General features: G+C 42.0%; 1 protein-coding gene across 8 annotated transcripts in view; it reads left to right on the top strand.

The window, feature by feature from the left end:
* Window positions 1-2,322: 2,322 nt before the first annotated feature.
* KIAA0319 (KIAA0319 ortholog) overlaps window positions 2,323-10,379 on the top strand; it is a 104,425-nt gene continuing 96,368 nt past the window's right edge. For 4 of the 8 annotated variants that reach the window (XM_038005754.2, XM_073005689.1, XM_038005753.2 and 1 more), the window contains exon 1: window positions 2,323-2,763. The gene's annotated coding sequence lies outside the window, so the exon portion shown is untranslated. The remainder of the gene's footprint in view (window positions 2,764-10,379) is intronic. The other 4 variants (XM_038005761.2, XM_038005757.2, XM_038005755.2 and 1 more) reach the window with 2 other exon arrangements.

The raw sequence follows: 10,379 nt of genomic DNA, 5'->3' as shown, positions 1-10,379 counted from the left end.
GACTCTTGGGTAGCTGGGATTACAGGTGTGCACCCACACCCAGCTTCTTTTTATTTATTTTTGTTTTTTGTACAGAGAGGATCTTGCTATGCTGCCCAGGCTGGCCTTGAACTCCTGGGCTCACACAATCCTCCTGTCTTGGCCCACAAAGTGCTGGGATTATAGGCATGAGCCACTGTACCTGTTCTAAAATCTTGTATTTCAATGAGGCAACACTGTCATTACGCTAAACACTATTTTTACCACTGATGTGGAATGTACTTTAACCTTCCTAAACCTCAGTTTTTCCCACCCTCAAAATAAGTTTCTTATCTTGTACAAATGTCCCAACCAAAAGCATAAGCAAGAGCAGACAAAGTAAATTATACTAAGGATACATCATTTTACCCTTACTACCTATTGCAGTGTCTGGCATATAGTAGGAGCTCACTGAATGTCCATTGAATGCTGAAAAGAAGTGAAAGGTAGTGGCCTCACATCTGTGTCCTAGAGAAGGAGACTAACACTTTCATACAATAGCAAAATAGATACATTCATTAAAAATGGAAATAGATATTGATTATAGTGTCTGAGTTAAAAAGATGGTATAGGTAACCATTCTGGGCTAAGCCTGTGTGTGTGTGTGTATGTGCTAAAAATGTTTCTTTAAAGGCTAATCAGCCAAGGATCATTGGGAACAAAATCAAATTCGTTGACTTGATGCACTGAAAGAGTACCTGTGGAATGCCATGTGAGCAGAGAAAGGAGGAAGTGTCTTTTTTTAAGGTTTGGATTCCTATTAAAGGATTCCAGGGAGAGTCTTGGAATCAGGGCTGGGATCCAGTTGGTTGCTGTTTCCCAGGCGGATTGAGAGAAAGGGGGATTAATGAGGGATTGGGTGCTGTCAGGAGGTGAAGGGAGTTTAGCAATTGGGTATCCCCAGTTATGGATAGGAATAGTAAAGCAAAGGCAGAAAGCAGTAGTCATTCAAACAGGGAGTTGTGCTGTTTTGTAGCTGCTGTGTGACCAGAAGAAACAATATTGCCTGTTAATTTTGCTTCTGACTTTGTTCTCTCAGCCTGATCGTTGATCATTGGCAGTACTAACTTTTCCAAATCCAAGCTGATTTTCACTCTTTGAGTCCTGGACAGGTTTTTACTCTTTAGTTTTTATTTATTTATTTAGAGACAGAGTCTTGCTCTGTCACCCAGGCTGGAGCGCAGTGGCACGATCTCGACTCACTGCAACCCCCGCCTCCTGGGTTGAAGCGATTCTCCTGCTCAGCCTCCCAAGTAGCCGGAACTACAGGCGCAGGTCACCACACCCGGCTAATTTTTTGTATTTTTAGTAGAGACGGGGTTTCACCGTGTTAGCCAGGATGGTCTCGATCTCCTGACCTCGTGATCCGCCCGCCTCCGCCTGCCAAAGTGCTAGGATTACAGGCGTGAGCCACTGCACCCAGCTGGTTTTTACTCTTTAAATGTGCATTATCTTATTTGATTCCCAGAATCATCCTATATGAATGCTATTATCTTCATTTTATAATTGAGGAAACAGGTTTATCAAGATTATGTAACTTGTCTAAGGCTCTTTTGTAAATACCAAGTAACCAAGAAGCTTATTCATCAAGTGTGTGTGACTCAGCTCTAAGCACTGCACTATACTTCCTAGTAATGAGATGTGCAAGGAATGCCCTGCCTTTTCTGCTTGTGTCATTATCCCTAGATGCTTTTGCATCTTTATTAAAACAGTAAAAATGCAAGAGTCTTCCACACAAGTTTTCTGTGGTTTAGATTATCCCGTTCCTCAAGATAGAAATGTCAAACTATACTGGGCACCCAGTTAACCTGTAAGGCCTGGAGGTGATGTGAGCCCCTCCCAGCACAGGTTTCCAGTCTCAATCAGAAAGCACCTGCTCAAAATAGAAAGATAATTACAGAGTAGGGGCCAAAGAGACTCCCACTGGAAGAGTCGACCTTGTGTAGCTGGGGTGACACAAGCTGGGGACAAGCTGGGGGACACATTCGCGAAGGGTCTTTGACCCAGGCAGTGCGCCCACGGTTCCCTTGAGCCACCCTGGCCTGGGTGTTTATTTGGAAGTAGTGTTCATCCCCCAGACTGTTTAGGGCCACAGTGACAGGGAAGGGCTTGGTGAAGGAAAGGAGGTAGGGTAGGGTATGAAGGCCGCTCAGGTTCCCGAAAGCCTTTTGCTTGGTCCTTGCGTGGGAGTGTCTCGCCCCGGTGCGGGTCCTCAGAGCTCAACCCGGGAGCTAGGCAGGGGCGGTTGCCGCGCCCCACATCCCTGAGGGCGTGTGTGCGCGTGCGCGCGCGTCGCCGTGGTAACCGCGGCGGCAGAAAGGCGCTGAATCACTGGCGCGCGCTTTCCCCGAGCCTGCAGAAGCAGCCACGGGCGGTGGGCGGGGATCCCCCGGGGGTGCAACCTTGCTCCACCTGTGCCGCCCTCGGCGGGCCTGACTGGCCTCGCGCAGAGCCGCGGGCCCGATCGCTGTCACTGCCGGAGGTGAGAGCGCAGCAGTAGCTTCAGCCTGTCTTGGGCTTGGTCCAGATTCGCTCCTCTGGGACTACGTCCCGGGGATGAGGAAGCGAGGATTTTGCTGGGGTGGGGCTGTACCTCTAACAGCAGATGCGCGCGCGAGGGTGTGAACGTGTGGGTGTGTGTGTACGACCTGTGATGACGACGAGGAGGAACAAGTGGGACGGCGAGTGATGCTCAGGGCCAGCAGCACCGAATGGGGCGAGCCTCAGTGTCGCCAGTGACCCCAGGTACAGTATCTACTTCCCAGCCCGCCTGGCCGGGAAATAGGAAAGAGGGCAGCCAGTAGGCAGGCCAATACCCAATAAAAGTAGAATCGAGACGCCCTGAGTTCAGAAGGTGAGTTTCTTAAGATTCTTCTGGGCATTCAGGAAAGGGCATTTTTTGATTGCTGCGCTGATTGTTTACTAGTAGGGTGGAGTCGGGGAAATTTGAGCTTCTTTTCCCAACCTCAGGAATTGCATTTTTTTAGAAGTAAGGAATCGTTTTCTTTAAACTTCGTTCAGAACTATTTATGTGATCTTTCCTATTATTTGCTAAATGCATTTCGTCTCTGTTCCTTCCCATAACCTGAAGCTTAAAACCTTTCTCTTCTTCCCTTTGATTTTCCTCCAAGGAATGTCACAAATTAATGAGGAGGATAAACCTGAAATTTTGAGAGTTATCATCTTAAGGTCATTTGTTAATTAAATATAAGGAGGAAAAATATGATATACATACTCATGTACACTTTTATTGCTGGTTTGTTCATCAGAACATTTTTGTTTGTCGGTTAAATGTTAGTATTTTTTCCAGTGCTTGAATTGAAAAGTTGAATGATGTTTTTGATAGTAACAGAAAAAATAAATTGTAGACAATGCCCCCCCCAACACAGTAATTTTGGAAGTAAATGTTGATATTTATTTCTTTATTCCTGAAATACATGCTCACTTTCCAAATGCTTCAATTTATTATAAGAAGACCACAATCGTGGAGACTACTAAAGTTATGCCAAATGCAAACTTTTATTTTGTGCTTTTTTTTTAGTATTTAATTCAGATGAGGAAAACTGGAGATATCAGTTCAGATATAGACGTAGGAGTCACAGAGAAAGGTGAATTCCTCTGTAATTTGAAAGAGGGAAATGTAAACATATTACCTAAGGACTCTCATTTATTTGTATTAACCATTTGTAATGCATTTGCATTTGCATCTATAATGCAAAATGCCAAGGCAAGAACTTAGTTTCAAAATAATGAAAATAATTCAACCAAAATCTTTATGAATTAAAAATAGCCAAAAGAGAGCTTTGGTAATGTATTAATATAAAAGAATAGATTTGCTGTTAAATTTTCTTGACTTTTTTCCCCCCCTAGCCAACAGATAGGAAGCATTCCCTTTAAATAAATACTGTAAGTCCTCACTTAACATTCTTGATAAGTTCTTGGAAACTGAACCTTTAAACACAGCGAGGTATAAGGAAACCAGTTTTACCATGGGCTAATTGATACAAACAAGAGTTAAGTTCCCACAGCATATTTCTGGTCATAAAAAAATCACCAAACTTCTAAATAAGGACCACAACACTTCTAATATTAAACATAGAAATAAACGGAAGCTATACATACAGTTAAGAAGGATTAGTAAAAACAAGATAATTATTTACCCAATTATTACAGTTCAAGGTCACAGGTAGCTGGAGTCTCTCTGGGCAGTTCAGAGTGGGAACCCCCCTCCCCTGTCCAGGAAGCTATCCCACCACAGGGTGCACTTTCACAGACACACCCACTCACTCAGACGGGGACCCTGTAGACATGTGCACAGCTTTGGGATGTGGAGAAAAGTGAAGCCCAGAGAAAACCCACGCAGGCGTGGGGAGAATGAGCAGACTCCACATAGACAGTGGCCCTGGCCAGGAATTTTTTTTGTCACCAACGTTGAATGAAACTATGTTATTGAGGCACTGCTATGTGTAGAGCCAGGTATGCCTGTTTCTGGAGCAGAGTGCTGCAGATTGCCAGGTCAGAGGGTGTGGGTTTGGGCGTGGCTCTGCCACTTACTGTCTGTGTCACATTTGGCAAATTCTCTAAACCCTCTAAACCTCAGTTTCCTCACCTGTAAAACAGAGATAATAACGGGACCTATTTAATGAAATTCCTGTAAGAATTAAATACAATAATATATTTGAGAGATCTTTGCTCATTGCCTGGCATGTTTTAATAATAACGCTTCAATAAAAGTTGTTATTTTTGCGATGTGTTCTTTTTCAGGAAATATTTTTCATACCTTCAAAATAATTTGGTACTAAAAATAGATTTATTTTAACATGTCCAAAGCTTGTTCTGATTGATGATATCAAATCATTATAAAATGCATAAATTTTTCCTTGCAGCACCTTTATAACAGCAACAATAATACATATCTTAATGAAAATCATAAAATCATGTCAATTTAATATTCTGGTAATTTAATACCCACAAGGAAGGCTCTTTGCTTTAGTAGGCCTAGAATAATTGGTAGGTTATTTTTCTATTGTTTTTTAAATTGTTTATATATTTAGAGGGTACAAGTGCAGTTTTGTTATGTGGATATATTGTGTACTGTCAAAGGCTAGGCTTTTAGTTACCATTACCCGAATAGTATAGGTTATTTTTCTATTTGTCTTTAAAAATCTGTACCTTTAGACACTATTCATGTGAATTTCAATAATGAGAAAATATTTTCTCATTTATTTGTATTAACCAGTTAAAATGATTGAACCAGAATAACATCTGGCGTCATCATTTTGCAGAGTTTTTTAACAGTAGGTGTTTAAGTTTTAAAGTAGAGCTTCTTAAATGACACAGGTAGGTAAAGACAATGGTGCTCAAGTTTTAGTTATTTTTCCTTCTAAATAATAGTGTAGAATTACACTGCCTGTCAACTTGCTGGTCATTCTTTTCCTTAAGTTCAAAAAAGCGAAGGAAGATGGGCGCACGGTGACTCACGCCTATAATCCCAGCACTCTGGGAGGCCGAGATGGGTGGATCACCTGAGGTCAGGAGTTCGAGACCAGCCTGGCCAACATGGTGAAACCCCATCTCTACTAAAAATACAAAAATTAGCCAGGCATGGTGGCGGGTGCCTGTAATCCCAGCTGAGGCAGGAGAATTGCTTGAACTCCGGGAGGCGGAGGTTGTGGTGAGCCCAGATTGCCCCACTGCACTCCAGCCTGGGCCACAGAGCAGACTCTGTTTCAAAAAAAAAAAAAAAAAAAAAAGCAAAGGATTATAGTAACATCTTTTTAATTTAAGCAATGTAGCTTGAATAAGAGGATAATTCAGGCCTAAAAATGAATTTTCAAAGTTGAAGTCATTCCATGCTATTAAGCATCAGAATATAAGCATGGAGGGTAAATTAACTCCAGCGTTGCCACCCATAACACCCATACATTTTAAGCTTTACAGTTGATAGGATGTTTATTCATATGATGGTGGGGAAGTATGGGCTGTCCCTTCCCAGGATCACAGTCTTGTTATTCTAGGATTGTAATTATATCAGCATACCTTACCATCTTTTGTTTTCATCATTAAAGTGAAGTACATGATGTGTAGCTGCACTGTCTGGTAATCAATGTAACAGAGTTACCGTCAAAATTTTTTCAAAATAACCCTTTAAAATGTCTTTTTCTTTTCTTTTCTCTCTCTCCTTTCTTCCTTCCCTTTCTCTTTTTTCCTTTTCTTTTCCTTTCTTTCTTTCTCTCTCTTTCTTTCTTTCTTTGTCTTTCTTTCTTTCTCTTTCTCTCTCTCTCTCTTCCTCTTTCTCCTTCCTCCCCTCCCCTCGCCTCGCCTCCCCTCCTGTCGCCTCCTCTCCCCTCCCCTGCCCTTCCCTCCACTCTCCGCTGCTCCCCTTCCCTTCTCTTTCTCACACAGTCTTGCTCTGTTGCCCAGGCTGAAGTACAGTGCCACGATCTTAGCTCACTGCAGCCTCTGCTTACTCCCACCTCAGCCTCCTGAGTAACTGGGACTACAGTCACATACCACCAAGCCCAACTAATTTTTATATTTTTTGTAGAGGCAAGATCTTGCCATGTTGCCCCAACTGGTTTTGAACTCCTGGGCGCAAGTGATCTGCTCACTTCCGCCTCCCAAAGTGCTGGGATTACAGTCATGAGCCACCATACAAATCCTAAGATGTCTCATTTTCAAGAAAACTGTTTTTACCATCTCTCTCAGTGTATTTGTATTTCTTAAGAGGCTAAAATATTTTGTTAATTTGGTGTCTTCAACCTCTTTGTCTTAAACATAGGTGCCAAATGTTCAAAATTTATTTTAGTATGGGAAAGGTCTTCCCATGCAGATACGTGTTTCTGAGCATGCTAACTAGGTTAACTAGTCTTCAATGTTTCCTATCCCCTGCTATACTACAACTGCTTTTCCCAAACCTAGAGACATTTCTGACTTCATTTTACTAGACTTCTTCCACCTGTTTGACCATTTTCACTTTCTGGAAACAGGTTCATCTTTTGGTTTGCAAGTGGTATCCTTTAATCTCCTTCTAGGGTTACCTTTCTTTTTTTTTTTGAGACGGAGTCTCGCTCTGTCGCCCAGGCTGGAGTGCAGTGGCGCAATCTCGGCTCACTGCAAGCTCCGCCTCCCGGGTTCACGCCATTCTCCTACCTCAGCCTCCCGAGTAGCTGGGACTACAGGCGCCCGCCACTGCGCCCGGCTAATTTTTTTCTATTTTTTAGTAGAGACGGGGTTTCACCATGGTCTCGATCTCCTGACCTTGTGATCCGCCCGCCTCGGCCTCCCAAAGTGCTGGGATTACAGGCGTGAGCCACCGCGCCCGGCCTAGGGTTACCTGTCTAAAGCAGTTACACGAACACATTACTCCCCTGGTTATAAATTTTAATTGTTATATCCATTGATGGATATGTGAATAAACAAAATATGTTAAATATACACAATAGAATGTCACTCAGGCTTAAAAAGGAAGGAAATTTTGATACATGCTGCAACATGGATGAACCTTGAAGGCATTATGCTAAGTGAAATGAGCTGGACACAAACAACATTGTACGATCCTACTTACATGAAATATTTAGTATAGTCAAATTCGTAGAAACAAGAAGGAGAATAGGGGTTACCAGGAACTAGAAGTAGGTGGGAATGGGGTGTTATTGTTTAATGGATACAGAGTTTCAGTTTGAGATGATGAAAAAGTTGTGGAGATAGATATTGATGATGGTTGCTGCTGAATTGTATATTTAAAAATGGTTAAAATGGGCCGGGCACAGTGGCTCATGCCTGTAATTCCAGCAGTTTGGGAGGCTGAGGCGGGCAGATGACTTGAGCCCAGGAGGTTGAGACCAGCCTGGGCAACATGATGAAACCTCATCTCTACAAAAAGTACAAAAATTAGCCGGGCTTGGTGGTATATGCCTGTCATCCCAGCTATTCGGGAGGCTGAGGTGGGAGGATCATTTGAGCCCAGGAGGTTGAGCCTGTAGTGAACCATGATTGCACCACTGCACGCCAGCCTGGGCAACAGAACAAGACCCTGTTTCAAAAAAGAAAAAAAAGAAATGGTTAAAATGGTAAATTTTGTGTAATATATATTTTACTACAATGAAAAAATTTAAAAAATATATCTTCGATATGCCCCCACCGCCTACTAAATAATGTGCAGATCTCTTAATGTCACCTATATAGTTCTTTAACATTTCTTCTTGGTCTACCTTTTCATCTTGTTATCATAACCCAAACCTATTCTACCTTACATCCATATGGAACCACTCAGAATATGCCAACTCTCCCAAGAGTCCATGCATTTTATGTGCAGTCAGTCCCCACAGACTAGATTGCATTCTTTTTTCAACGAACGGCTGATTTCTCAGGATAGAGCTTAAACATCATGTTTTTGAAGGCTTTCCTGATGCCCTCATCTCATCCCTCTTTCCCTGATGGCATTCTTGCTCACTGGGCATGCCTTATAACATCACTTATCCTGTTCCTGGATAGTAGAAGCTTCTATAGAGAAGGGACTATGTTTTATTTGTAACATACACGTTTACTTTTAAAAATTGAAAGTAATATTACACATTGCATGCACCAAAATATCCTCAAAATATATACAACTATTATGTATCAATAAAAAAGTTGCAGCCTTTCTCCCCACCAAAATCTAAAGTTAATAAATGTTTCTGTTCTCTAAAAGTATGTAAGACCTTACTATACTTTAACTTCAGTTTCCCTCTCTGTCATCTATCCCTTTATTATTATTTGACATTTTAGTTTGAATAATATTATTATTTACCAACATGCTAGCCAGTTTCTCGTTTACCAATGCTTCTTTCATCCTGGCTGTTCAGCTTTTTTTTTTCTTTTTTTAAGATGGAGTCTCAGTCTGTCACCCAGTCTGGAGTGCAATGGTGTGGTCTCGGCTCACTGCAACTCCACCTCCCGGGTTCAAGCGATTCTCCTGTCTCAGCCTCCCAAGTAGCTGGGACTACAGGCACGTGCCACCACACCTGGATAATTTTTGTATTTTTAGTAGAAATGGGGTTTCACTATGTTGGCCAGGCTGGTTTCAAGCTCCTGACTTCATGATCTGCCTGGCTTGGCCTCCCAAAGTGTTAGGATTACAGGCATGAGCCACCACGTCCAGTCAGCTTTTCTTATAATAACTCTTTTTAAAAAAGTTTCATCCAGCCCCAAATGTCATATAGTAACCCTTTTAGTGAGAATATGTGGATAGTAGACTCAGTCTTTATCTTAAAAGAGCCTTTATTTTATTATTACTTTTGAGTGCTAACAGTGAGTATAAAGTTCTAGGTTGGCAGTTTTTGTTCCTCTATACTTTCTAGATTTTGTTTCCATTATTTCCTAGCATCTATTATTACCAATGAAAATATTGCTGTCAGTCTGATTATTGTTCCTTTTAAGATCATCTGTCTTTTGTCTCTGGCTCCTTATAGGATCCACTCTTTGTCTTTGGTGTTCTACAGTTTGATTTCAGTGAATATAATCTGACTCAGAACTTGTTGTACTCTCTGGATATAAGGATTTTTTTTTCTTTCATCAATTCTAGAAAATTGTTTGCCATTATCTCTTTACATCTTTTTTTTCCTCTAGCTTTATGGAGGTATAATTGATAAATAAAAATTGACTGTATTTACCAGGAAGAAAGTGATGTTTTGGTATTTGTGTACATTTGTGTACACAAGCCAGGTAATGAACCTATCCATTACCTCACTTATTTATTTTTTATTTATTGTCTGTTTCTTCATTTGTGTTTGATAAGAATATTTAAGGCCGGGCGCGGTGGCTCAAGCCTGTAATCCCAGCACTTTGGGAGGCCGAGACGGGCGGATCACGAGGTCAGGAGATCGAGACCATCCTGGCTAACACGGTGAAACCCCGTCTCTACTAAAAAATACAAAAAACTAGCCGGGCGCGGTGGCGGGCGCCTGTAGTCCCAGCTACTCGGGAGGCTGAGGCCGGATAATGGCGTGAACCCGGGAGGCGGAGCTTGCAGTGAGTTGAGATCCGGCCACTGCACTCCAGCCTGGGCACAGAGCAAGACTCCGTCTCAAAAAAAAAAAAAAAAAAAAAAAAAGAATATTTAAGATCTACTCTCTTAACAAATTTCAGGTTTACAATACAGGATTGTTAACTATAATTACCATGCTGTACGTTAGATCCCTAGTATGTATTCATCTTACAACCGATCCCTTCACGTCTTGCCTCTTTCTAATTCTTTGGGTTTTTTTTTGAGACGGAGTCTCGCTCTGTTGCCCAAGCTGGAGTGCAGTGGTGCCATCTTGGCTCACTGCAAGCTCCACCTCCTGGGTTCATGCCATTCTCCTGCCTCAGCCTCCTGCGTA

This window comes from Chlorocebus sabaeus, chromosome 17 (assembly GCF_047675955.1).
Source record: "Chlorocebus sabaeus isolate Y175 chromosome 17, mChlSab1.0.hap1, whole genome shotgun sequence".
NCBI lineage: Eukaryota > Metazoa > Chordata > Mammalia > Primates > Cercopithecidae > Chlorocebus > Chlorocebus sabaeus.
The sequence above is the reverse complement of the archived record's forward strand: the minus strand, read 5'-3'. Positions and strand labels throughout refer to the sequence as shown.